General features: G+C 38.0%; 1 protein-coding gene across 1 annotated transcript in view; it reads right to left on the reverse strand.

Moving 5' to 3' along the window:
* Window positions 1-27,366, reverse strand: part of LRP1B (LDL receptor related protein 1B) — a 1,261,104-nt gene that overhangs the window by 1,100,332 nt on the left and 133,406 nt on the right. The gene's annotated exons all lie outside the window — the stretch shown is intronic.

Here is a 27,366-nt window from a genome sequence, read left to right on the forward strand (position 1 = left end):
GGTTTAAGAACATGGGGCCTGAGTGTACTGGTTTCACGTGGGTGTAACTCCCCTGAGTCGCTCCTAATTTACATTGGTGTAAATGAGAGGAAATTCACAGGTACAACAGACAATTCCCTACTCTTGGATTGGAGTTGGAGCACGTACCTCTGCAGCTTCTCTGACAGGCTATCTGCCTCAGCTGAGTGAGTTTTGTGGCCAAGTCCCTGTGCCCTCTGACAATTTGTGTTACATGAGGATCTCAGGGGATGAAATGTTGCAATTTACTATTTTGCTGTTTGGCAAATACTGTTTCTCCACACTGGTTGACGTGAAAAGGAAGCATTTATGTCTATTCTTTAAACCGTATTGGGATTAACTATAACATTGTATTCTTGCATATTTTTTCAATCCGTTCATTCTTTTTAAGTCAATTTTGTCACCAAAGAAGCCATCAATAGCTAAAACAAAAGCAAAAAAGTTATACACAGAAAACAAATCAAAGGAGTAGCTCAACCTTTCCTCCTATAGAAGATGAAGAGGACGGCAACCTCTGTTCTATAGTCTGGAATAGCAGCTACAGAATTTACCTTCCAGGTTTGAGGGGAGAGAATTCCACCTCCACGGGGTTTCCCACGTAGTGCCCAGCTACTTGGCCTTTGTGTAGGAGTGTGTGAATTTCACTAATAACAAAGAACAGGAAGTTCGGGTTTGGGACCATTTCAAGAATGAAATTCAATCAGATCTGCTGCTATGGCAAAGTAATCGACTAAAAAAATTCCCTTATTAAAATGGAGGAGAAAGTGTGGGAATATTTCTTATTAACATATAAGTCCACCACCTAATCCATGAAAGCCCTCAATATTTTATTTTCCATCAGATTCGCCATTTGCAGCCTGACTCATGCATAAAAGATTGGTAGCAAAATCATATAATGTTTGTGTAGGCATATGTTATGAGGGAGGCTAGAAATGTCCAAATAGTCATTATTCTGTAAGCAGAGGTTGCCATGTATTAACTGTAAAATTCAAAAATGATGTTTATTCAGATAAGCCTTGATATTGATCTTCAGCGCATTTCCATTTTGGCAAAGTTTTTAGGGCTATGTGTTTCCACCCTCAAATTTCCCAGTTATCTGCTCTCAATTACAGTACCAGAACTCCACCTACAAATACGCAATTCCCCAATATCTTTGCAAAAGAGACTTATGTGAACCAGATTTCTATATTATTCCTAGTAAAATCGCCGTAGTCTATGCAGTGTTAATAAGGCAGTTATCAGACAAGCAACACATTTTTCTGTGATTTCCTAATTAACGTGACTATCAACTGTTTATTAATAAAGCAGTTTTTTGTGCTTTGACTAAGAGCATATTGTAAACAAACTTGTAAACAAAGATGCCATTTCCTGCAGGGTCATTTACATCACACTGTTAATTCACACTTGTATTTCCTGCTTTTCTATTTGCTAGTATATTTCAATGAAAACAGTTGTCACAGAGTAAAAGAAATTGTACAACTGTAAGGATGCAAATATTAAAAAGTAGATAGGTAGATTATTCCCTACTAAATTATGAACCTAGAGGATTTATTCAGATTATGCACAGTGACTTAGTTTGTACAAACTGCTTCCTATTCCTTCAATATTTTATTTTCCAATCTCCAACAGATGCTGCTGACAACTTACTAAATGGTTTAAACTATGAAAAACACAGCATTTATTTTCACATAAATTAGTTCACACATGAACCTATATTAGCTGTGATGGTTGGAAAAAATGCTTGTATTAGTAAATGAGTTGGGGAATAACAATTTTTATTCTTTCTGATGTGAATGCCAAGCAAGTGTCCAATTAAACACATTGTTCTGATTTGCTGTTTCCTGTAACTGCCGTCCTGTAGCCAAACTTTCCAAAACTAGCAATTTAAATATGTTGCCTTTTGAAATTATATTTCTTTTGTGATAACACTGTCTGCAATTGAACACAATGTGACTTTGAAATGAATGTTGTTATAATAAGTAGTTTTATTTTTAAATATACCTTTACATGTCCCTTTCTAACTGGCTATTTAATGTGAGAAAACATCTCTGATTGCACCTCTGTTGAAGGTTGTGTGAACATTTAAAGGCTAAGAAAATGGTTTAGAATAACCTGCAGCCACACACACTAACTAATGAGTCACAGACTGCTTAAACCCTTAGGTCCCATAAACATCCACTAATGAGATGAAACAAGCTCTGAAGTGCTCAAAAGTTGGTAAGTACAGAATCAGAGTGGTAGCTGTGTTAGTCTGTAACAGAATGTAGCTCACAATGTATTATTCACAAATTAGTGAAGGGTTGCTATGGCTTCTTAATGAAATGTTATTATGTTTTAAAACTGAAACCAGACATGGGGGGCAGGCGGGGAGGAAATGTAGTTAAGTGTCTGAACATAGTTGTCTAGGCTTCTTTTCATAAGCAACCTGAATTTGCTTACTTTTACTGATCCATGTCTTCAGCTGTTACACTGTTTTGCAATAAAACAGAATAGTGTCTACTGCATTCTGTTGTTCCTTAGTACACAGAAATCCTTTAGCAGTATTGGAGAAGCAGTTATGTGCAACCTTTATTAGGTGTAAAAAATGCTTCTGATCTAACAGTCATAAAGAACCTTAAAAGAATAACACATGTAGAATATACCAACATAGTTAACAAATTCCTTTTACTGTAAAGAACTGCAAGCTAAGAATTTAAAAATCCAAAGCTTTTTAGAACTTATTTAAACACTGAATATAAAGTTTTTGTTTATTTGAGTTGAAAAATTTAATCCATTTGTTTTTATGAGAGCATGTCTGTTTGGATCTTCTTTACACAGCAATCACAACACCTCTGCCAAATTTCAATGGAAGTGGCAAGCTTTCTCCAGCTCATAGGATCAGGCCCAAACTGCAGAGTCTCAGACACGATGATTTGGTACCTACTGGTGAACGTTGATTTTATTTTTTAATGGTGCCCAATGTACCGCTCTGAAACTCTGTATCCCATGTTCATAATTTTTATATGGTTATGATATAATTTGTACAATGTATGCCTTGTGAGGTATTATTTGAAAACTCATAATCTACTGAACATCATTGTCCTGATAAAATGCATGTATCAACATTGTATATGGAGCTAGGAGATTTTACTATATGATTGCTTCTGAAATACGCTGTAGTTCTGGATAACACCCTCAGACCATTTTCTCAAAGACAAAAGTACACTGGCATGCCAGCCATTATCTTCTTAATCAGAAATTCACAAGCAGGGGAGTTGTAAACAAGATCTTTACAATTCACCTGAAGGACAGTTGGCAGCTCACGCACATCACGTGGCTGCCTGACCCCATAACCCAGCAAAGACTTTTCCAGTACAAATGGTCAGAGTATAACACGGAGAGACAGGGACCACCTCATCACCTCTCCTCACTCATGTCTACTTACAGCAGCAAAACTGCTTGAAAGAAAAAGGTGCGCCAATGAAAGGGGGGGAGTGGTCTTGGCCTGCAGGTTTTCCAGCCAGTACAGACTGTGGAAAGGTTCTGGATGAGGGAAACCTTTTGCTTATTAGCCTTGGTAAAGTTTAGGAATTAGCTTTCATGTTTATCTTTTTATTTCTTTTGTAACCAACTCTGACATCATTTATAATATAATATAATAATAATTTAAAATCTACCTTTCTCTAGTTAATAAATTGGTTCTATTGTTTTATGTAAAACAGTATGTTTAATTGAAGTGTTTGGGAAATCTCTACTCAGGTCAACAGGGCTAGTGCATATTCATTACCCTTCGTTGGCATGATGAACTCATTTAAATTATGAGCTTGTATGGTCCAGTGGGCTACTGAAAGGTACAAAACACACATTTTTGGGGGGACAAGGTGGGACTGCAGGATATGGGGGTGTTGCCTTGTATTTATTCATGGATGGCTAGGCATAGCATTCATGTACTCAGCTGGGAGTGACTTTTCAGGCTAGTAGCTGTGAGTGAGCAGCATCTGGCCAGGTTTGATGTTCACTAGAAAAACAGTGCAAAAGGCATCCTAGGTTGGAGAGCTAAAGGGACACAGCAGTCCAGCAGTTCAGGTTGCACCATGGGGAATGTCACAAGAGCCACATCAGCTTTACCCTGAATCGTGGAATAATTATTAAGATGAATATTATAATGTGATTATTAATAACAAATATATATTTACTTTAAAGTGCTAACAGAATTCCAAGTCACTGGAAAGAAAGGGACTGTTATTTGTTTTAACAAAATTTGTTGTTTATTTCCTCTAGATGCTTTTTAGGAAAAAAAACCCAGCAGCTCATAACAGACTGTGGTTAATGCCTGAAGTTTTCTTCTTAGAACAGAAAATACTGAGACCCATGTTTCTTTGAGTGAATCTTGAAAATGTCTCATACATGTCTTTTTCAACTGTCTTTACGAAGGATGAGGTGAGGTGAGGTGAGGTGAGAGATGGCTATGCTGACAAAGATTAAATGAACTGACATTTGCTCTGTGTAACAGCTCTGGGGTTCCAAAGAGTATTACTGATTGTTCATATAAACAGTAACATTTAGGTGGTAGATGCAATCCTGATCCAGTACCCATCAAACTACCTAACACTAATTAGGCTGTTTAAGGTTAGCACTTAGAAGCAGACTCCGCATTTTAGCATGGAAAAACTATTTGTGTTTTAATAGAGTTAGGTTCATAGGTCTTTATTTTTTTCAGGTAATGTTTGCAATCCAAGCCATTTTGTGTTTTTTTTAAATGTATTTATTTATTTGTTTCCGGTCATTTTGTCCTATCACCACCTGTTTTCTCAATGACAAAGTCATTTATAGCTTTAATATTTCACACTATCCTCTTCTACTGGCATTTCTGATAATAGCTCCATGGAAAATACATTTAATATTAGAATACACTATGTACAGTTTAAATGCCTGACGGCTGTTTATTTCCTTGTTTATAATCTAAGTCACACATCTTAAATTACACACAAAGGCCCTAATCCTGTAGTTGATCAGTGTGGATCCAATTGAGGGATCAGAGCCTAATGCCATTGCATCAATCAGCAAAATCTCATGTGAATCTTGTGTATACATCATATTGGTCGAATCAATATTTTGGATGTATGGGCCTGATCCAACTCCAGTTACTGTCAGTCTTTCCATTGTCAAATTACTGAGCTTCCATCCCTGTTATTGGGCTCGAGGCAAGAACCACTGGATGAAATTCTATGTTCTGTGTTATGCAGGGAGTCAGAGATCAGATTAGTCTGGCATTAAAATCTATGACTAGGAATTTATAACTTTAATGGGAGTTGAATTGGGCTCAAAATGCAATATTTTCCTTTCAGATCCACACAGTGGAACTCACTTCTCATACTTGGTTCTCCATTCATGGACAGAGCAGCCATTGATGCCAGTGTCAGTTCCCCATTTGCAGGAAGAACAAAATATCAAAGTTGAGATCTACAGTGGATCTGACAATGCATTTAACCCCCAAAGCTTTAAAGTGTATCTTCATGTTTAAAAGGTCACCATGTCATGCATTACCCTTTTAGCAAAAATAACCACTCTAATATGTAGAGAAAAATGCACTGTAGCTAACCAAGGGGGAATAAACCTTCCCATTCACACTAATCATTCAAGTAAACAGGATCCTCGTAGACCTAGACTGATTTTAAAACCAATTTTCCACTTTCTTAACTATACTTTATCTTTATTCTAATTACATTGACCAAATAATATAAAATATTTTATATAACATATGAAGTTTTATCACTTTAAATTTAAAAAAAGTATAAAGCAACACAAGGGAAGAGAGAGAGAGAAAGAAAGATTATTTCTCAGTTATATCCTATCATCCCGAATCCCTCCAAATCATTCAAACTCTAGTCTCAGCAGTCTGCCATCAAACTCCTCTGTTGATATTACAATTTTATAACCAGTATTGTCTGTAATTGCTCAAGATTTGATACAAAACAATGTGTAATTAATGTTAAGGGATTCAAAGTCATTTCAAGAGAAATAGTTCAGGTAGTACTTTGTTTTTTATTTATTAATACCTACTCTTCATGGCTTTTAATACTATCTTAGAAGCCTGAAAATAAAATTTCCCAAACAGTTTGGTCTTCTCCCATTTGGCAAACATTGTGCCTAATGGAGCGTGAAATTAACACAGCTTTTTTGTTTTGCACAAGCAATATCCGTCCTACCTGTTACTGGGCTACAGCAGAGGAAGTCCAACAGAATGAAGCATTGTTTTCTGTTAGCCTCACAAATACTGCAGGAAAAACTGCAATATTGTGGTACTGCATGACAGCTAGAAGGTTGTAAGCTCTTTAGTGCTTGCACTGTTATTTTGTTATATGTGTAGACAGTGCTTAGCCTAATGGGGTCATGTTCCCTTATTAAGGCCACTAGGTACTACCATATAAAAATAATGATCACCCAACTATTTTGATTACAGTACATTTCTAAAGTGAGCTTGATTTATCTGTTTTCATTTTCCAGGATGAGGGAATTATAAAAAATGCAATATCCTGATTAATAATGAAAAAATATATTTTTAATAATTTAATTTACATCAGTAACAGATGGAAGAAAATAAGATTTATAACCCAAGAGTGTCTTCTTCAAAATATCTGTTTCAAGGCATTGTGAATGTATAAAATTTAGCTAGGAGACCAGTTTCACTCCTCTGGAGTTCTTCAATCATTCAAATAAATAGGTCAATGGGACTTCTTCCCCCCCCCCCTCCTTAAATGTGCCTGATTTTTCCCCACAATGAAAATCTCTTTATAATCTGTTCTGCTCGCTCAGGTAAACAGCTTTGTGAGCAATTGTTTGAAATGCATCTGACAGCCACAGCTTGGATTCATTCTATTCCATTTGGTAAATTAGGTGTTTAGCGATTTAAAAATTCTGTTGGGTACTGGATAGATCATCATGGATCCATTTTTTTTTTCAGTTAAAGGAACACTGTCAACTTGAAAATGACATTTCTGTCTCAAAAATGTACAACAATTATAGGTCACAAAGAACTCTTAAGATTACTATACCTGAAAGATGTTAACAAAATACTTATTTTCTCTATTGTTTCAGTTTGTTTACTTTGTGCACCCGACAATACTTCATGTATAGCCAGATTTACTGCTTTCCCTGTATTGTCAAATGTCTCCCTTTTGCAGTAACTTCTAGGATAAAGGTAGGAAAAGGCCTCTTTCTGCCTTTACCGCCCACCAGCTAAAACCAGTACTTGTTAGAAGCATTGGAATGGACAAAGGTCTGACCTCGTAACAAGGAAGAACTGTCATTGGCCAGTGAGTTCTCAGCATTGCTCAAGAGGTTCCTCCTCCAGGCCATCACCCCAAAATCATGACCCAGCTGTGTATCTAATTGAAAAGGTTTCTGTGGATTCATTTCATATGATGTGTAAATATATGGACCAATCACAGCACACTGTGAGCAGACTGTATACTGATCAATTCTACAGAGGCTTGGTGAGAGAAGACATCTTCCCTCTAGACCATTCTGTGCCTTCCTCCATGTATATCAGCATATGATCCTTACAAAATGCCTCTCAGCCCACACTGCTCATCATTTCTACTAGTGTGGGTTTACACTCTTTCTTTGGCTTTTATGACTCTGGGTAATTCTTGTTTTCTTTCCATCTTTCCAGCTGCTCCTTCATTATCTCAATCTATGACATCACCATGCCACTGTATTCACCTCTCAAGTGCCACTCAGACTTACGACACTTTGTAATAGAAATAACAACTTGACGCAACGTGATATTATCTCACAGGCTTAAACTGGTGCTGTATTTGTAGAACTACACAGTCATTTCCAAAATGAGAGAGACTCCGTATATGTCAGTAACGAATTAAATGACCCTAGTGATGGGCTATTAAGGGATGAGCAAGGGCTTCTCTCTGCTGGTATAATTATAAAGGATAGGTAGAAAAACAAACACCTCTCAAGCCCAGGACTTCTTTTCTACATGGCTAGGTCAGGTCAGCACCTAAAATTTATCTTTAACTTAATCACATTTATTATTTCTACTAGTTAGATATCAGTCACTTTAATAACAGACTCATTATTATTGAATACTTTATATGTGCTCATTCATCATCTTATATTTTAATTAGGCTGCACTTTCAAGTTCGTAAACCCAGGAATAACAGCACTTCATCTGGAATTAATTGGCATCACCTGTTCCAAGACTTGAACAGTATGAAGTTAGTTGAATTGGTAGAAAATTCTGAAAGGCTTTTGAAAAACATCCTTCTTTCACAGAGAGTATGATAGTTCTTTTTTTCACTGAACATAACTTCTAAGACAGTGGTAGGCAACCTGCGGTCCACAGGCCGCATGCGACCCATGAGGGTAATCTGATTGTGGGCTGCAAGACATTTTGCTGACATTGACAGACCACAAGCACAGCCCCGCCGCAGCTCCTAGTGGCCGTGATTTGCTGTTCCCAGCCAATGGGAGCTGTGGGAAGTGACGGGCCACAGGGACGTGCCGCCCGCCGCTTCCAGCAGCTCCCATTGGCCGGGAATGGTGAACCAGGGCCACTGGGAGCTGCGGGGGGTGGGGGGCTACCTGTGGATGGTCAACATCAGCACAATGTCTCACAACCCGCAATCAGATTACCCTGATGGGCCGCAGATTGCCCACCACTGTTCTAAGATCACTATGGGCCAGACACCTTAACTCATGCTAAATAGCACCTTTCTCCTACTAAAGTCAACGGGATTCCTGGGGAGAATGGTACTACTCAGTGTTAAGAACAGGAGTACTTGTGGCGCCTTAGAGACTAACAAATTTACAAGAAAATGTGAGGATACTTAACATGGGGAAATAGATGTAATGTGTGTAATGGCTCAGCCATTCCCAATCTCTATTTAAGCCTAAATTGATAGTATCTAGTTTGCATATTAATTCAAGTTCAGCAGTTTCTCATTGGAGTCTGCTTTTGAAGCTTTTCTGTTACAAAATTGCCACCTTTAAATCTGTTACTGAGTGGCCAGAGAGGTCATAGTGTACTCCTACTGGTTTTTGAATGTTATGATTCCTGATGTCAGATTTGTATCCATTTATTCTTTTGCATAGAGACTGTCTGGTTTGGCCAATATACACTGCAGAGGGGCATTGCTGGCACATGATGGCATATATCACATCAGTAGATGTGCAGATGAATGAGCCCCTGATGGCGTGGCTGATCTGATTAAGTCCTATGATGGTGTCACTTGAATAGATATGTGGACAGAGTTGGCATCGGGCTTTGTTGCAAGGATAGGTTCCTGGGTTAGTGTTTTTGTTCTGTGGTATGTGGTTGCTGGTGAGTATTTGCTTCAGGTTGGTAGGTAGTAGACTAAGTAGAGGTATCACAAACAGACCCAAAGGCTTTAGGACTGATTAGCAAATGAGAAATGGCTATTAATCTATTCCAAACATATGCAGCTGATGGTCTTGTACAGTAGAACAAGTAGAACAGAGTTATGAACACCAGAGTTACAAACTGATCAGTCAACCTCCCTCCCCAAAAAAAGCAAACACAATACAGCATTGCGTTAAATGTAAACTACCAAAAAAAAGGGAAAGTAGCATTTTTCTTCTGCATAGTAAAGTTTCAAATCTGTATTGAATCAATGTTCAGTTGTAAACTTTTGAAAGAACAACCCCAATGTTTTTTTCAGAGTTACAAACATTTCAGAGTTACAAACAATCTCCATTCCTGAGGTATTTGTAACCCTTAGATTCTACTGTACTTGTATAGTGCTAGTCTTGAAAACTCTTGCTCATTATTTTAAACTTACAGTAACCAAACCACATACTCTCTGATTACCAAATGTACCATGTTTATTCTTCCCTGATGATTTTTCTACTCTTTTCCCAAATTATCCATGCTGATTCCTATTTCTTATCCATAATTCTCTTATTCTGTAGTGAATTTATCTGTTCTTATCTCCTGAACTGTTGTCTTTTTACTGCTTAGTAGCCTATGATATTTGCACAGTAGTTATTATTTTTCTTACATAAACAATAACTTATCTCTTTCTAACATAGTGGTTTTTTTTTACTCTGATACTTACTGTCTTCATTTTTTTCTTCCTTACTAGATACATTAGGTCTTATTCTCCTCTCACTTACACCAATTTTGTACCATTGAAACTCCACTGACTTTAATGGAGTTGCTTGTAAGTGTAGGTGATAATAGTATTCGGCTCCCTGTACCCCAATCAGCATTCACATCTTGGCAACTAGCTAGAAGTAGGAAAATACCATTATCTCCTCTTTTGTTGGATCTTTCGTATATCTGCCTCCAGCCTTTTGCTCCTATGAGCTGTGTCATGGTTTCCTCTTTCATTCTCTTTGAATTATTCATCAAATCTGAGAGGAGTTTGGGCTCTGTTTAAAATATAAGAAGTGTCTGCCAGCAAGCACCAGTAAAATCCACCTGGCCATTCAGGACTCACATATGAGCACACAGGACTTCCACCCAGATTCCATCTTCACCTAAAATTTTCTTTTGGATTAGACAGTAGTTTTTAATTTTCAGACATGTTTGAAAATGGATTCCTCAATCTTATCCCTTATCTCTTTTGTTTGAAGAAATAGAGAGGGAGCAAGCAAATACTGAGATCATTACCAAAGAACTAAACCTTTATGTTTCATTGAGTTTTTCTAGCCCTACTCACAAGCTTCAAATCCTTATTATTATTGGACCTAAATATTTGAGATAGATAGACACTGAAATATCAGGTGAAAATACAGAGTGGTGTAAATGAATACCCTTTAAAAGACCCATTATGCAGCTGAACTTCCCTGATCAGGTCTGATATTTTCATGTTATCTCTGGGTACCAACTTGAGGCAACAGACTAGACCATACAGCCAATTCTCAGTACCTCCCATCCCACTTTTGTGCTCATTCTGCACATTACTGAGATTCAACCTGAATCCCTACTCCCTTGTTTTCCCTAAGCAATAAGCAGTAGCTCTGCTTGTTGAGTAAAATGGAAGCATCCCTTTTGGGCAGGCAGTAGGCACTGTGCTTAGTTAGTTTCAGGTAGAAAGCACTCTTAGTACTATATATCACTCTGCACCCCAGCTGAAGGCAAGATTCAGCCAAAAGCTAGTTTATTTTACAGTTTAACTGGTAATTGGCTGGATTTAACATAATTAATTTGCATCTGATGTCAGTGAAATTTCCAGTTCCATTTTTATTATGTTTTAGATTCAGCTGTAAAATAAACTAGTGGAAGGCCAAATTCTTCCCTCTAATACCCGTGCATAGCTCCTACTGACTTTAATTGTAGTTGTGTGACAACATACTAGGGAAGAAAAGTTGGTCCATACAGTTGCACTCTCTAAAAAGTCCTCCTCTTATAGATTATACTGTTGGGATCTCATAGTTAGTAGGCCAAATTCTGCTTAGCTACCCGGGTGTGACTGTCACTGAAATCAATTGAGTTACACTCATCTGTCATAATGAGAGCAAAATTTAGCACATTATGCCAAAAATCACTCTCTTTTTTTCTTTTTGGTATTTGAAAATTTCAGAAGTTTCTTTGCTGTTGACTTAAATAGGAGCATAGAGTGTTATGACTACTATTTTTAGCATAAACCCAATAATCATTTCCATCTACCCAGAAAATAACTCAAAAGGTGCCAGTTCTTCGACTGTCCAGGAAATGTGTCACATAGTCTACATCGCCTCAAAAAATGAAAAGAAAGATGGATATATGGGAGAGAAAGAGACCCAGATGAGGATATGGAATAAGGGCTTGCCCAAGACATAGTCAAGATTTAACTTACACTGTAATTTTAAAATTGTTTAGGCTATGTCTACACTACAGACCTTGCAGTGGCACAGCTGTAAGGTCTCCCGTGTAACCGCTCTATGCCGACGGGAGAAAGCTCTCCCGCTGGCATAATTAAACCACCCCCAATGAGCAGCAATAGCTATGTCAGCAGGAGAGTGTTGTTTTCACATCCCTGACTGACAACAATTTTGCTGACAAAAGTGCTAGTGTAGACAAAAGCCTAAGTTTTAAAAAATACTAAACACTGGATACTCTAAGTTTATTTTGGGTTTGGTTAAGTTGATTAGGAAGAGGTTTAAGGTAAACTAAAATATGCCATACAAATTTAAATAAGAGTGTCTACTCAGGTATTTGCACTGGTTTAACTGACCTGGGGCAAGTCTGTTTGTACAGAAGGCTTCAGTTAAAATGTGAAAAGAGGATGAATGTAAGATTGCAGGCCGTAAGTGTGCAGGCAAAGAAGGTGAGAACATATTAAAATGCACACTATATAAAATAGAGGTTATCAGATCAATATTCATGTAACACATTGTTATAGTTCTTCTGAGAATACCAATAACATAACAACAACTAAAGCAGAGCTTGAGTGATTGGTCACCAGAATGCCAACATGGAGTTTTGTAGTACTACATTGGCGATTTCTTAGAAAAATCTAGAACTACTGGGCAGTAATTTTAAACTTCCAACTAGTAATAATTATATTTATTATTTAGTTAGCCATTTCAAGGCATTCTGCATGATGGTATCTGAGAAAACACCCATAGAAAACACACGTACTGTACTGAGATAAATAAATATTTACAGCCTGATCCAAGGATCACTGTGGTCAATGAAAAGACTTCCCTTGACTTCAGTGGGCTTTGGATCAGATACTTTGTTCCATTCTTCTAATTGTAAAGAAACCACTTTGTATAAAGATTATATAAATTAGCATGAACAAAGAACTACTTTCATTCCCAAGGGCACTCCCTTTGGGTCAAGGTTAAGGCACATCTACAATTAGAACTGGGCAAACTGTTCCTAGTGAATCATTTATTTAATGAGCAGAACTCTTTGTTCCCATAAAATATCTCCGATAAGCTGATTTTTACACATATATTAATTATGAATGAATCTGTATGCAAAAGTGTATAAGCCTATGAAATGTTTGCAAAATATTTGCTTTTACTACCCTGGTCTGTTTGTCACTTATTATTTATGTATAAGGTCTGATTGGTCAGTTAAGACACAATGCATTGTTTCTGCTTCCTGATTGGATGAGTGACATTTTTAATAAAATGTGAAGGGATGTCAAAATGATCATGACACTTCTGGGGCAAACACTTTCTCATAAGTAAAACAAGAGCTTTGCACTACACAAATTTTCTTGTGAGCAAAACAAATAATTCATACAAATGTTAATGGAGTATGAATACAAACGATTGTGAATACAATCAAACCAATTCATGTTTTTTTACCAGAACAAATGTTCACAAATCATTTTTGAAGTATTCCACCAGCTGCATTTGTAAAGGACTATCATTCTCTCTGTTGTACCGGTTCAATGAAGAAACTTAATTTTCTAGTGATAATAACTTGGGTCCTTTCAAGAATGTTACATTCAAGTTTTTAAATACAACTAAAATGTTATGGTCTGCCTGAAAGCCACAAAAACAGGGAAACTTAAAATTAAAATGGACATTCCCGGCACTTACACTGTAGGTGTCTCTCTTGGTTTTCTGCAACATAGTTGCTTTGTAGCTGACCTTACTTGAGCTGTAGAAAAGTGTGACGTTTTGCCATAATAAATCATAATGCCACCTTCACTGTAATTACATACATTCTGGACTTTTTTGGATCAAAGTGAAATGCTGGAATTATGTATTTCATTGGGTTCAAAGGTGCTTTTGGTCATAGATAAAAGGAGTTCATAGCCCTGCAACAACACACAATTTGGCACAATAGAAAATCTAAATTAGGAAACTTTTTGCTGAGATAGCTGAGGAACTGGGTCCAAGATTCATTAGGAAAATTTGCAAAACACTTGTACGCATGATACTTGGCTTAAGCTGATTCTCTCAGATACATCTGTACTAAGATGTGTTTTTAAATAAAATCCCTATTTAGGGCTAAATCTTGAGGCCTCAGTAAGTCAATGAAACTATTCCTAATTGAAATCAGCATAACAATTCAAGGCAGAATTTGAACTTTAGGGAATGGAATGCAACAGTGGAAAGGATTGTAAACAGGTCACAATCTTTATTTAGTTCATTCAGATTCTTCTGTACCATTTTGCCCTTTGAATATCTCACACAAACTGCTCTTCCAGCTCAAGGAAGATTCACCAGGTTAGTAAATTCTGCTAGACGAGGGGGATGACATGGCCATATAGTCATCAGAGAAAAGGAAAACATAATATGGCTACTTACCAGCTACAAGGGAGAGAGATGCAGCAACAGTAGCCAGTGGCAAATAGACACTGGTAGGGCTACCGTTGCTCAGTTCTGCCAAATTGAAAGTGCCAGGTAGCAGAGAAGCAAGCTAGGTAATGTTGTTATAAGGGAAACATTGATGCATCAGTAGTGACCGGGAGAGAAAGGAGAGAGGCATCACATCTTTTGGTGGGCAAGGGTTTTGGTTGAGAGATTCTTAAGCTTCCTTGGTTGGAGCCTGGCATTTGAAACAGTTATGTCTTTTAGCTGTTATGTTTCTGGAGACATGTTTCCACCAATTGTTTCCTTTGATTATTGGCATATACCACAGGGATACAGGAGGAGAGGCAGTTCCAAATATGAAGAACCAAGCAGTGATCCCTGACTCTGCATCCATGAAAGAGAGAGAACATGGCTGGCTGGCTAACCTTCCACAGGAGTCACATTATCGTATTTAACAAACTAATTTAAATTATTCTGAATAATTCTATCTTATGAACCCCTTCTGTTCATGTTATTTCCAACCTGATTATTACTGAACTCATTTAAATATCAGCTTATTTTCCATCCTATGAACAACTAGAACATTATATTTAAATTCTAGCTCTGATTCTCAATGTTTTTGTTAAACTTCATCCTATTTCCAGCCTGACAGTTTTGTATGAATTGGATTGATGCTAAGGATAGGACTAACCTTTCAGCAATTCAGATGGAGTTTCTTTGCCTAAGTATTTGTCAGATTACAGAACATTTCCAAAGGCACCAAATAAAAGCAAACACTATTAATACTAGTTTAAAGGGTAGCTGGGCACATTTTTGAGGGAGGGGAAGGGCAGAGGCTGCAGCAATGAATTAAATTATCTGAATCCCAGCTAATGAAAAATAGGCTAATGCGTGATCCTTAGTCACCTCCTTCAAGTCAGAAATCAAGTGTGTGCATCTCATAGACAATAATAGGATGCTTAACATGAGCAATTAATAGGCAGTTTTGTCTTGCTTTGATCCTTAAATGCTGTCAGATTATGTCCCTATTTCCTTCCTACAATATATTTTTATTTTTTAGTGAAACTATAAATCAACTTTATGACATTTTTCCAATAATGTAGGGCCTAAGTCTTGATATTTTAAAATATCTTTATTAAAAAGAAAATGTTGATTAGAAACAACAGATGTGAATGACATAGAAAAGAACCAATTTATTAATTAAACACAGTAGGTTGTAGTTGCTTTTTTTTTTTTTGCTGATTACAAGTGTGTATTGAATTATACAGGATGTCATAATGTGATCAATAGATGGCAGAACATGCCTGTTTTTCTTCTTATGTTCAGCACATTTATTTTTATTGTATTACAAGCACTGGCAACCATCACCAGAGTACATGAGTTCACCACAGATTTGAGAGCAAGTGGGTGCTATGGAAGCTAGGGAAAATAGGCGGTATCGGGGGAGGCCATGGAAGGGATTGGTGGACCAAAGGATTAAGACAAGAGGAGCCCAGGCTAGAGGGGTTGATGGTTTAGACTGAGGGATTGGGGACTAGCTAGAACAGGTTATCTAGGGAAAGTCTTGGTACCAATGAATCTATAAGAAGACAAGTAAAGCTCTTCAGCTTAAAAGACCTCAGTTATTGGGGAGAGAGAAAAGCGACGGAGCCAAGGATGACTGTAGCTCACATCGATTTATCTGGGGAGAAGGAATCTCTGAAACTCCTTGAATTCAGCTAGTACTTCAAAACGGTTTGGCCCCGCATCTAGTCCATATATATTGTTGCTGCCAAAATCATCTCTCTCATCTGCATAACTGTGTGAACGTGGAATGTGTTAACATATGAGTTTGTGTTATATCTTCACTTGTCTGCCAAGTTCATCATTTAGGCTGCAATCACTTATGCATGTGTTCAACTTCACTCACCTGAGAAGTTCTGTTGAAATAATGGAACTTTCCATGTGCATACAATTAAGCATATATGTAAGTTTTTGTAGGACTGACCCTTTAGAGGTAAGCTTTTCAGAGTAGACACCTACCTTTCATGTCTCTTCGGTGAAGTGCACAGTACACATGTGGGCACTATAAAACAACAATAATAGAAGATGAAATCTGAGCCCAGATGCTGCTTACTTATGTAACCTACTATGTTACTTATGTAACAGGGTCATTGTGTCTTATGTCCCCCTCTATCCTATCAACAGGGAGCTAGATCCTCAAAGGCTATTTAGGCTCAACATTGCATTGCCTAACTTTAAGCACCTACGCATGCTGAGTTAGGTGCCCAGACTCCCTATACAATTCATGGGGATAGCTAGAATGGCATTCCCAGAAGCCAGCAAGCTGAGCAGGGAGCTGTCTAAGCTAGTCAGCAGGAAATCCCAAGAAAGGTAATTGAAAGAAAATTAGACACCTAAATCCAGGTTGGACAGAGAAACTTATCTCTAGTCAGGGATCTCAGCTGTGAACTCTCTTCTGGAGTTAGGTTCCAAAGCTAGGTCAGCCCTTTTTTGCAAACAAATTAGGAGGAGGTGCCTCCCTTATACCCAAAATCCTGGTGATTAGTACACTCAGCAAGGGTGTGGGAGATCTGGATTCAAATCCACTCTCTGTCTTTTTTTCTTTTGTGGACCAGGGACTTGACCCCATGTTCTCTACCTTCCCAGTGAGTGCCCTACCCACTAGGATATATGGTATTTTGGAATGAAGCTGTTCAACTTTGCATGAAATACTTAAATATTCATTAGAGCAAGGACTGGAACCTGGATTTCACAGGAGAATGTGCTAATCATTAGACTGTAGAGTCAGTCTCACACTCTTTCTGGCTATGGGAAGCCTGGGTTCAAGTCCCTGCTCTGAATCAGGCAGACAATGGATTTGAGCTACAGCCTCCTACATCATAGGTGAGTGTGGTAACTACTAGGCTCTTAGGACAGGGAGAAATACCATCATAACCCTCCTCCTGAGTCATGTTAGTGCACAGTCTCTGAGAAAACCTACCATATTGGGCCATGCAACTGAGGCTGGCAGGTAATGGAAGATCCCACTGGGGCTTAGGTGTGAGCTTGGTAACATCAGAACTTCAGTGGCTTTGTTTATGTCCACCAGCAGAAATTTAGTCATGTACAGGACTTTAGGTGGTCTATAGGGCTAGGCACCAGCTGAGCAGGGGTTTGGAGGATCTAAATTTTGGACTTTGGTGTCTAAACTGGCAGTTAGGTACCTAAATTTCTTTGCAGATCTGGCCCGGAAGTATAGGTCTGTTACAGGGTCCAACTACATGGCTCTTTAGATCTTGGTCATCACATAAGGCTTGCATAGGTTTTGAACTGCTGTAGGCCTCAGATGCTCAGGATGAGTTACCTCTATCGAGAGGAAGTACGAAACCCACTAGTCGGTGTGTGATATATATCCCTTTATGTAACTGATCCCCGGAGGATGTGCATCAGCCATAGCTCTCAGTTGGAGCACCTGGCTTCATAGCTCAAACTGTAGACTCATGGTTTCAGCCCTGGAGTTCCCCACTTCAATCTCTTGGAGCCCAATTTTAGTTTAGTTGATATTTTTAAAGTATGAAGTTATATAGACTAGAAATGTGCATTAGACAGTAAATTATGTGTTTTTAGCATTTCTACAGATTTAGAATCTTCAATCTCTAGGTGTGGCCAAGATAGCAGCCAGAAAACCCACAGTACAATCACAATATAAACAACTGCGAGTGAAAAGGTCCATGTACAGAGCTAAAGGGGGAAAAAACCATAACCCTCACAGGAAGTGCTCAGCAAAGTTAAGCATACCATTTAAAAGTATTAATTAAAAAAAAAAACAAGATGAAAAACCATCTAATGTATATAGAAGTCTCCACTGTGTGGGAGACACAGAGTAAATTTGTCTGCTCAGAAGGTATAAACCATTATAAGGCAAAGATAATGATAAAAACAAATGTTTCTGTTTCCATTTACTTGTTTGTAGATTGTATCAGCTGCTGTTTGGACTGGCTTTTTCAGATATTATTAGGGAATGGATATTTAGGGTAGTAATACACACCCGGCTCTAAAATCCTAATCTACAGATATGATGGAATACTTTCTCCATCTGCCTGATAGAAGGCTACTGTAGCGAAACCAGATGGCCAGATATATTCTTTCTTGTATGGTTTGGCTAACGCTCCAAAGTCTGACCAGCCACAATGCTGAGGAGGAAGATAAGTGGTTCTGATTTACCAAAGAGCAATATAAAAGTTATTGTGAAGAACTGAACAAACTTTCAGGAAATTTAGCTTTAAGGATACATTAACTGAAAGAAAATTCCAAGCTCACTAGAGTTGATACAGCCTGCTGGTGATATCACATGATTGCTGATCACCTGGGAGCGGAAGTCTTTGCTTTGGTATAGTAACCACAATGATAACTCCTTGAACATCTTTAACATTTTCACAATCGGGAATGAACATTTTAAGAATTCTCCAGTGAGGAAAGAGATATATTTTATAGATATTATACTCTTCAGGGGGTGAGTTAGCAATAGGACTAAGTAGCTATTAAATGTGAGCAGAATCCTGCATTAGCCTGCAAAACAAAACTACTTGTATATAACTTAATATTGGCATGCTGTCACTGTTCAGAAAGCATTCCTGCTCCATTATACAAGGCAGCTGGGTGGCACAGTAAATGTGTCATTTGCTATTTAACATCTCTGTGACCTGGATTTAAATTCACAGAAGCACAAAATGAGACTTCAGTTCTCTCAGAAGGCTATTAAGTGATACACAGAAAGACTTGTGAAGAATGTAAAACTTAGAGGAATGCTTCCCCTGCACGCGCGCGTGCACACACACACACACACACACACACACAAAAGCTGTAAAAGAAGGGGGAAATTGATCATTTTTATTAAAAGGATTCCTTCAGTTTAGAAAAAAGGCACCCAACTACTATGAATAAATCTTCTGTTTATATAAAAATCTGCCACAATACTTTAAGCAGAATGCAAAACGGACAGCCGATATGCAGTTGCCCATTCTAGTGTGCTATTTCTAATCAGAGTGTTTTAAATCTAATTGTTTTCTCTGCCACACAGAACAAAGGAATGCAGTGAAAAATTCTAAAATGTGTTACACTCTTTCAGTTAAAGCATCATTACTCACAGTACTGCATAATATTATCAGCCTGGCTGCCATATCTGCATATTACAATGAATTGCCTGCCTTACCTTTATGAGGCAAGACAAACGTTTATGACGACGCTTATCTTTAAATTAAGCCCAAATCTCTCTCTTTTTTTATTTGAATTTTACATTTATCACCACCCCTTCCCCCTTAAGGATTAAAACAAGGGGAAGGATCAGCATTGGCATCAGATTATTTTCCCTCTACCTTTTCTTCCTAGCTAGCATGAGATTCGTCTACTGATTACAATTAATGTCTATTCATTAACTGTCCTATAGGAAGACATAAAGCAATAGAGTTGAATTGGCATCCTTTTACCATAACATATTACAAGTAGCACCAAGACAATACATCTCATGTATTGTCAGAGTCTAAGCCGGCAATGGAACACGAGCTACAAGCAATAGGGGGTTTATATATAACATATCTAGCCAGACAAATTTGATTACTGTAATGGACAGAATTGCAAAATTAGTGGAGAAAATGAAAGTGACAGACATAATATATCAAGAACTAGGGAAGCATTTGATACAGTATCTGATGAACTCTTAAACTCCAAATTCATTCAAATTGGCTGAGATATGAACAAATCACATGCACTGCCAACTGACTGAAAGTAGAACTGGTCAGGAATTTACCATCAACATGTTTGCTCAACTGACAATGAAGTTTTCAGAGAATCAAAATTTTATGTGATAAAAATAAAAATGTTGATTTCAATTTTTTTTATTATTTTCTTTTGAAATAAGTAAAACAAGGTATTTCCTTTTCAGGTGAGTCTGATCTGAATTGAAACATTTTGGTTTGTTGAACCAATCAAAATGTTAATTTTGGGTCAGCCTGAAAGCAATCAGTGTCCACCTGAACTGCCATAGTGCCTCATTGGAGTTGTAGTTTGAGTGGTTTGATTTGGGATCATCAAAATGGTTTGATTTTGCAATGTTGATCTGAGATTAAAACAAATTTCAAAATGCTAGAATTTCTCCTCAGATGGAAATTGCAATTTTTCAATCAGCACTACCTGAAAGACCTTAAACAGAATATTAATGAGTTATGGTAAATTGTGAAAGATCAAGTAGTGACTGGTTCTGCAGCATGTGGTCTTAATTTATATTTTCATCAATGATACATCAGAAGGAGTAAACAGCAAGATAATGAAATTTGGTGATACCAAATTAGGTTTTGTGGACAGAAAAATAATCCAAAATGGTCAATAGAGCTTAGAAACCTGTAGAACAACAAAACAATGGCTGATTTGTAAAAATGCAAGGCATGCATCTGGAGAAGAATAATCAGAAACCCACTTATTCAATGGCAGGATGAATCTGAGAAGACAGTAATAGTGATAGATTCTTAAGGTGAATATGAAAAGCAAGGTAGATGTCTTTCTGTCAGTCAATGTACTTTTAGGGCCCCCCAGGAGCTGAGTCCCTTAATCCAGGATTTTGTATTTGGTTAAATACTATGGAGATGGGCCAATGCAATTTTGGGTTCCATATGCAGAAGAAAATTATTAAATCCAAAAAGAGAGTCACAGACATAACTATAAGGAAAAACAGATTGAATATCTTAGAACAAATCTTTGATTGCAAAAATGTTTGATTAACCACATTTCTAAAGAAGGAAATTATAACAAAAACTTATGTTCAAGTCTTATGGTCTGATTTGTTTTTCAATTGAACTATAACTGTGAAACAGAAATGCCTCCAATCTTCTTCTAAATTGTCAAGAGTCAGTTTGAACTGATAGATCTTCCCCCTTATGGCATGTAGTGAATGGAGAGTACTTGATATTGCAGATGTATGCTGAAGTCAGTCAATACAGCAAATCAGCTGGGATTTTATGTGGATGAGGAAGTGAATTGTGCATCTCTCCCAGATGATGGAAAAAATCACTTCCCATAAAGGTTAGGAGGTGACAAAAATCAAGGTATAGTATGCAGCACACTTAATAGGACATATTATAAACAAAGGTCACTCTCTATGTTTTCTCCCAAGAAAAGGCTAAATCTGTAGAAATGCTAAAAACACATAATTTACTGTCTAATGCACATTTCTAGTCTATATAACTTCATACTTTAAAAATATCAACTAAACTAAAATTGGGCTCCATAAGGATTTGCTATAAAAGTCAGTAGTTAATGATTCACCATAATACATGATTTAGCTCCAAGCTAGAAAAACATAAATATAGCTCAAGAAACTAATTTTGTATGCTGTTTCAAGCATTTGGATGATTTAAGCTCAGATATTTCAATATTCTTCAGATCCCTGAGCAATGGCATTTGAAGAGAGACTGATCAGTTTAAATATTTTTTCTACAGTAAATAACTGTTATAGCATCCTGAAAAATCAATAAGTGATTTCATAATTTAGTTTATTTTGAAAAGCATGCATGTGGACTGTGTCATACCACAAACTTCCAAAACAAGTGCTCTTTACAAACATGTTATTACTGGCTATGTGATATTGCTGAGGTAAAGAAATTAAGCTGATAACTTTATTGAAATAAAATTTCTAACAGGGTCTAAACAGCCTTGTCAACTACAACCAATCTGTTAACAGATACTTGGGCATGATACATTTTACATATTCATAAGAACACTGTTAAGACTATCATCTTAGAAGCATCGATTATTTTGATATGTAGCAGCTTGGTTCTAATTAGACATTGGGCTGAGGGAGTGACTTTGAGTGGCACATCTAAGACAGAGTGGCTTCCTGTGTTTAGTACTAGATTAAAATGCACCCAGCAGGAGGGCCAGAGGATTTTGAAATAGATTTTGGAGAATACAGCTAGCTCAGAATTTCGGATAAACTCTTTTGTCTGAAAATACTTATTCATCAAACTCAAAATGTTTCATGGAAACATCAGGTTCAACAACCATGTGCAGAGTTCCATCGGAAACCTGCCTGGTTTCTTGCCAGCTCACCTAGTGAGCGGTTGGGGACACTAGGACTTCCAGGATCCACGGGTTTGGGGCAGGCCCATTATGCAGATGGCCTCTGAGGCTAGGGACCTCAGGGCTTCCAGGTCCACAGCTGCAGGGCAGGCCTGCCATACAGACTGCCCTGGAGCTGGGAACTCCAGGGTTTCCAGAGTCATGGGAGCGCCACCATTCAGACTGCCCCAAGCCAAGATCCAAAAGTTTCCAGTCTCCTCGGCCAGCATGCTCCCCAGGCTGCCTGACTCCTGCAATCTGGTGAGCCATCTGCCAATGATAAGAATCATGAAAATTTCACTCAGCAGCTGCCAGCCCTGGGGAGCATATTTCATTTTGGAAACACCTTGTGTCAGTGTTTCTGAGACAAAACGTTATGTAATTTTCAATCTGTAGGATTTTTTTTTTCTGATTTGGAACCACATTTTGAAGTATCAAAATATTCTACAAACAGGAAATTCTGAGTTCTGGCCAGCTCTAGCTGAGAGATAGACTTAGCCTTGTGACCTTGAACTCAGGACTCTGTTTTCCTGGAATTCTATAGGTGATATTATCTTGGTACAAGCTTTGTTGCTGCCATTGCTGCTGTTGTATCCATCTTCATTCAAAGTGAAGAGGAGCTGTGTATATATTGGGCAAAACCCTTCCCAAGGCTACCAACTCTACTAGTGCCCGGATACTGCACCATTCAAGTCAATGGGAGTTTAAGCATTGACATCGACAATTGTAGGATCAGGCCCTAATGTGGCATCCAACCTGGATTCAGATCTAGGCTCTGCTTTGCATTGGTAGGAGGTGGCAGGTTCCCTTAATGACCTTCCCAAATCTCAGCACTTCCTCCCACTACAAAACTGTACCAGAAATTGCCCAGTTACAAATGAAACTGTAGAGTCAAATGACCTAGTGGCTTGTTACACATTTAAATGAACAAAGACTAACACAGAAATGCTACAATATGTCAAAGAAGAACATGGCCTCGCTGCACTTGAAGGGCTCTTGTTAACTTAAATGGGAGCCTTCTACATGCATCCAAGCTCTGTGACTATAATTATACAGGATAATTAATGATCAGTTGTTAACTAATGCAAAGGCCAAATTCTGCTCCCATTTACATCAGTGCAACTCCTGTTGATATCAGGGGACTGCACACTTGTAAATGAGTATAGAATTTGTCTCATTGCTTTTTTTGTGAAGACCAGAGAAGAACTAAAAGCATTTTTAATATCTAAATCCCACATTGAGATCTTTTATGTAACTTCATAACTTCCCATAAAAACACTAGCCACAGTTATCAAAACAATTGGCTTCCAGGAACCATGAAATAATAAGGGTGTACAAGTTTCAGAAACAAATATTTAGAAAATCACTTAAAATTTTTCTATGTAGTAAAATATGTAAATGACATACAGTTGCTAGGAGATGGAAAGCTATGTGAACCTGTGAAAACATTACAATCTGTGCTGCCTTTGAATTTGCAAGGTCAGCTGTATTTTTCATAACCATTTATTTATATTGTCTCCATGCTAAAAAATGAAATTCCCTACATTAACTTTTTTTTACTTAATACTAACTGACCTACTGTACATCTAAATTTGTATTTATTATAAGGCTAGCTAACTTCTCTATTGAGTTTACAGCCCTTTAATTATGATTGTTTTGCTAGACTAATTAAGAAATATACTGTACACCATTCCATTCTGCTGAAATAGCTCAGATCCATACTCAAAACTTCTAAGTTCATTGCATTACTTAATTTATTTTTTTATCATTCCATAAAATTTTAGTCATCTGTTTTTTTGAATTAAAAAATGCCATAACAAGAACAAAATGTAGTTTACTGTCCAATTAACAAATCTAGTAGCTTATCCTGTCACTCACTGAATTATAATGTGTTGGTCATAAATCAGTAAGAGAACTACTTAGGCATGGACCTTGTAATCAATGCTACAAGTATTGGCTGCTCTCCACATAATCCAGCACTAAAATGTGCAAAGTTATTGTATTCCAGTAACACATTAACAGAATGTACAGCCATTTTGACTTTTGTAAATGATCTAACAGCACCACAGCAAAAAGCATTTGCTCGTTTTTTAAACCAAATGTCTGCCTCATGATAAATGTATTTAGTAATTTTAGTGAAGAACCAGAAACATGAATTAACTGTAGCTTTTTAGTGTTTTTCATTTTTTTACTTTTTTAATATATGGGCTCTTCACTATTTGAGAGACGTTGGCTAGAATTCAATTTTCAGATAAACCCTCGACCTTGTGTGTGTTTCCATGGATCTTCTTAGGAATCTGATAGTTCTGAATTTGTGTGGGAAGATATTCACTCCAGCTTTGCAATGGTGGTGCTCAGACATAAACCGAGTCCCATAATTCTGTAAATTGTTGGAGAATCACACTATGAGTGGACTTACAACCAGGGCCGGCGCTTCCACTAGGCGACCGTAGGCGGTCGCCTAGGGCGGCAGGATTTGGGGGGCAGCATTTTGCCAACCCTCGGTGGAAATTCGGCGGCGGGGGGTCCTTCCGCTCCGGATCTTCGGTGGAAATTCGGCAGCGGTTCTTCACTCACTCCAGGACCCGCTGCCGAAGTGCCCCGAAGATGCGGAGCGGAAGGACCCCCGCCGCCAAAGACCCCAGTCCTCTGAATGCTCAGAGGAGGAGCGCTGCCGCCTACGGCGGCAAAAACCCTGGCGCCGCTTCTGCTTACAATTTCTCTTTCTAATGGAAGACTGGGGTAAGTCTCCCCACCTCTTCCATTCTGATGCTGCTGTCCAAAAGGGAGAGAGATTGCCTGTGAGTTTAGGGGTAGAGATGGGTTATAGGGCCCTAATTTATCATGTTTAGTCTGTGCTTAAAGTGAGGCGTAGAATGTATGCATTATGAACTGTGTTTATGCATTCTCAGAGTGTACTCTAATAGGAGCTAATGGCTTTCAGGCATTGTCCTGCTCTGGAGATGTGATACCATACTGTAGAAAGAAAGCAAATTTCCACATATTGTACTTGGTTACACAGCTGCTTCTAATATAAGATGATTGTACTGTGAATGCTCAGACAGTATTAAGAGGATAGGTGTTAAAAAGGCTCAAAGCAAATAACTAAGATGGCTATTATTACAAATGAAAATTAATAAATAAATGGCTAGAAAGAAACGGAAAGATGGGTAGCTTATATCTGGGGGTTTTTTTTGTATGGCATCACATGTTGTACCGATGCTATGAACAAGTGAAAGAACTGGAGACTCAATGTAATAATATGAGGTGCTGATATGTCAAACATAAAAGTCTGGTGAATGTGGCATTTTTTAAAGTGAGCTCACTTCATTTGCTAAGCAGCTTTTCCTGAGCTTTCACAGCAAAAGCTGTAGAGTAATAGTAAATGAATTATGAAAGATCTCCAGGGATATTTGAAAGGGTGAGAAGGTTCCAGAGTAGTGGAAGAATAAATCCTAATTCTCATCCAAAAGAGAGAATGGGATAATCATGAGAATACTAGAGGGATAAGCCTGTTGAATAACAGCCAGAGGATCTTTACCAAAGTCATCCTAAGTAGGATTGAGGAAACAGTGAAATTAATAAAATAGGGATTAGTACAGTTTCAGAATAAAATGATGTTTATATATCAAATCTCCATGATCAGACAGAATGGACAAGTAGAACGATTTTGAGAGACATTTTTAACAGAAGCTTCACTGATTTAAAAAATTATCAAAAATGTATAACCATGGAATATTCTTTAAATGTGAAAGGTCCAAGATAGAGGTGGATGGAAACCCTGAGAAAGTTGTATTTTTGCTATATAGTCTATTGCAGTACTGAAGCCAAAAAGTTAGATTGTTTTGAAATATAAGAGGTGTAAGGTACTGTGTATCCTTAGAGAAATAGAATATTCTCCTGACAAGGTGATCCCAATACCGCCACCAAAAGAGCAGAGTAAATGCTAGTGAGAACTGGTTGGAAATTTGCAGGGGAGGGAGTGGAGGAATTTGATAAGGGACTCAAGGCAATATCCGAAAGAAATAAAAAAATAGCATGGAAGATGCATTAACTGGCTTTTTTAAAAGATCATCTGCTGATAACAGGATGTAAAATTAATTCCATCAGCCAAAGGCTGATCCATTACTATAGAAGCTGTTACATAGAAGCTGAGTGCCAAGAGTAGCTGAGGGAAAGAGAACAGCTATATCACCAATAAAGCCTTGAAAGCAGGCCTTTGGCAGAGTATGGGGTTTTCACTCAGATAAAAGAGCCCACCAAACTACAAACATACCGGGACTATATTTGGATTATACATTTGTACCATCCATGCTTGAAAAAGGCTTTTGGTCATTTGTATGGACAGGATAGCATGACTGTATAATTGTGTTAGGGATCAGAGCTATAGCCTAGATCATGGCTTGGGTTCTACATGAATGTATTTACCATGGAAGGAATCGGCAAAGGCAATAAAACATGAGAAAGATCTTTCATTAGGACATATGGTCAAGATCAGCGGTTCTCAAACTGTGGGTCGGGACCCCCAAGTGGGTTGCGACCCCATTTTAATGGGGTCACCAGGTCTGGCGTTAATCTTGGCGGGGCCGAAGCCTAAACTTGAATCCCACCATCCGGGACCAAAGCCCAAGGCCTTCAGCCCTTAGCAACGGGGCTCAGGTTACTGGCCCCCCATTCAGGGCTGAATCCTTGGGGCTTTGGCTTTTCCCCTCCCCACCTTGGGCATAGGGGCTTGGTCAACCTTAGGCTTCAGTTTCCCCTTCTGGGCTCATGTAGTAATTTTTGTTGTCAGAAGGGGGGTCACGGTGCAATGAAGTTTGAGAACCCCTGGTCAACATATTGACATAAATATTGTGATGATAATGGAGATAATACTACAAATTTCAATGAATTATTTTTGTATTGCCATTTTGGAAATACAAGTCTTAGCACCTTTCAGCTGGTATCTGAGTGCTGGGGAACATATATTCATATACTGAATAACAGTCTCCATGCATTTAATCTCATCTAATCTCTTCAATACAAGCTAAATTAAAT

This window comes from Chrysemys picta, chromosome 11, assembly GCF_011386835.1.
Source record: "Chrysemys picta bellii isolate R12L10 chromosome 11, ASM1138683v2, whole genome shotgun sequence".
NCBI classification, from domain to species: domain Eukaryota; kingdom Metazoa; phylum Chordata; order Testudines; family Emydidae; genus Chrysemys; species Chrysemys picta.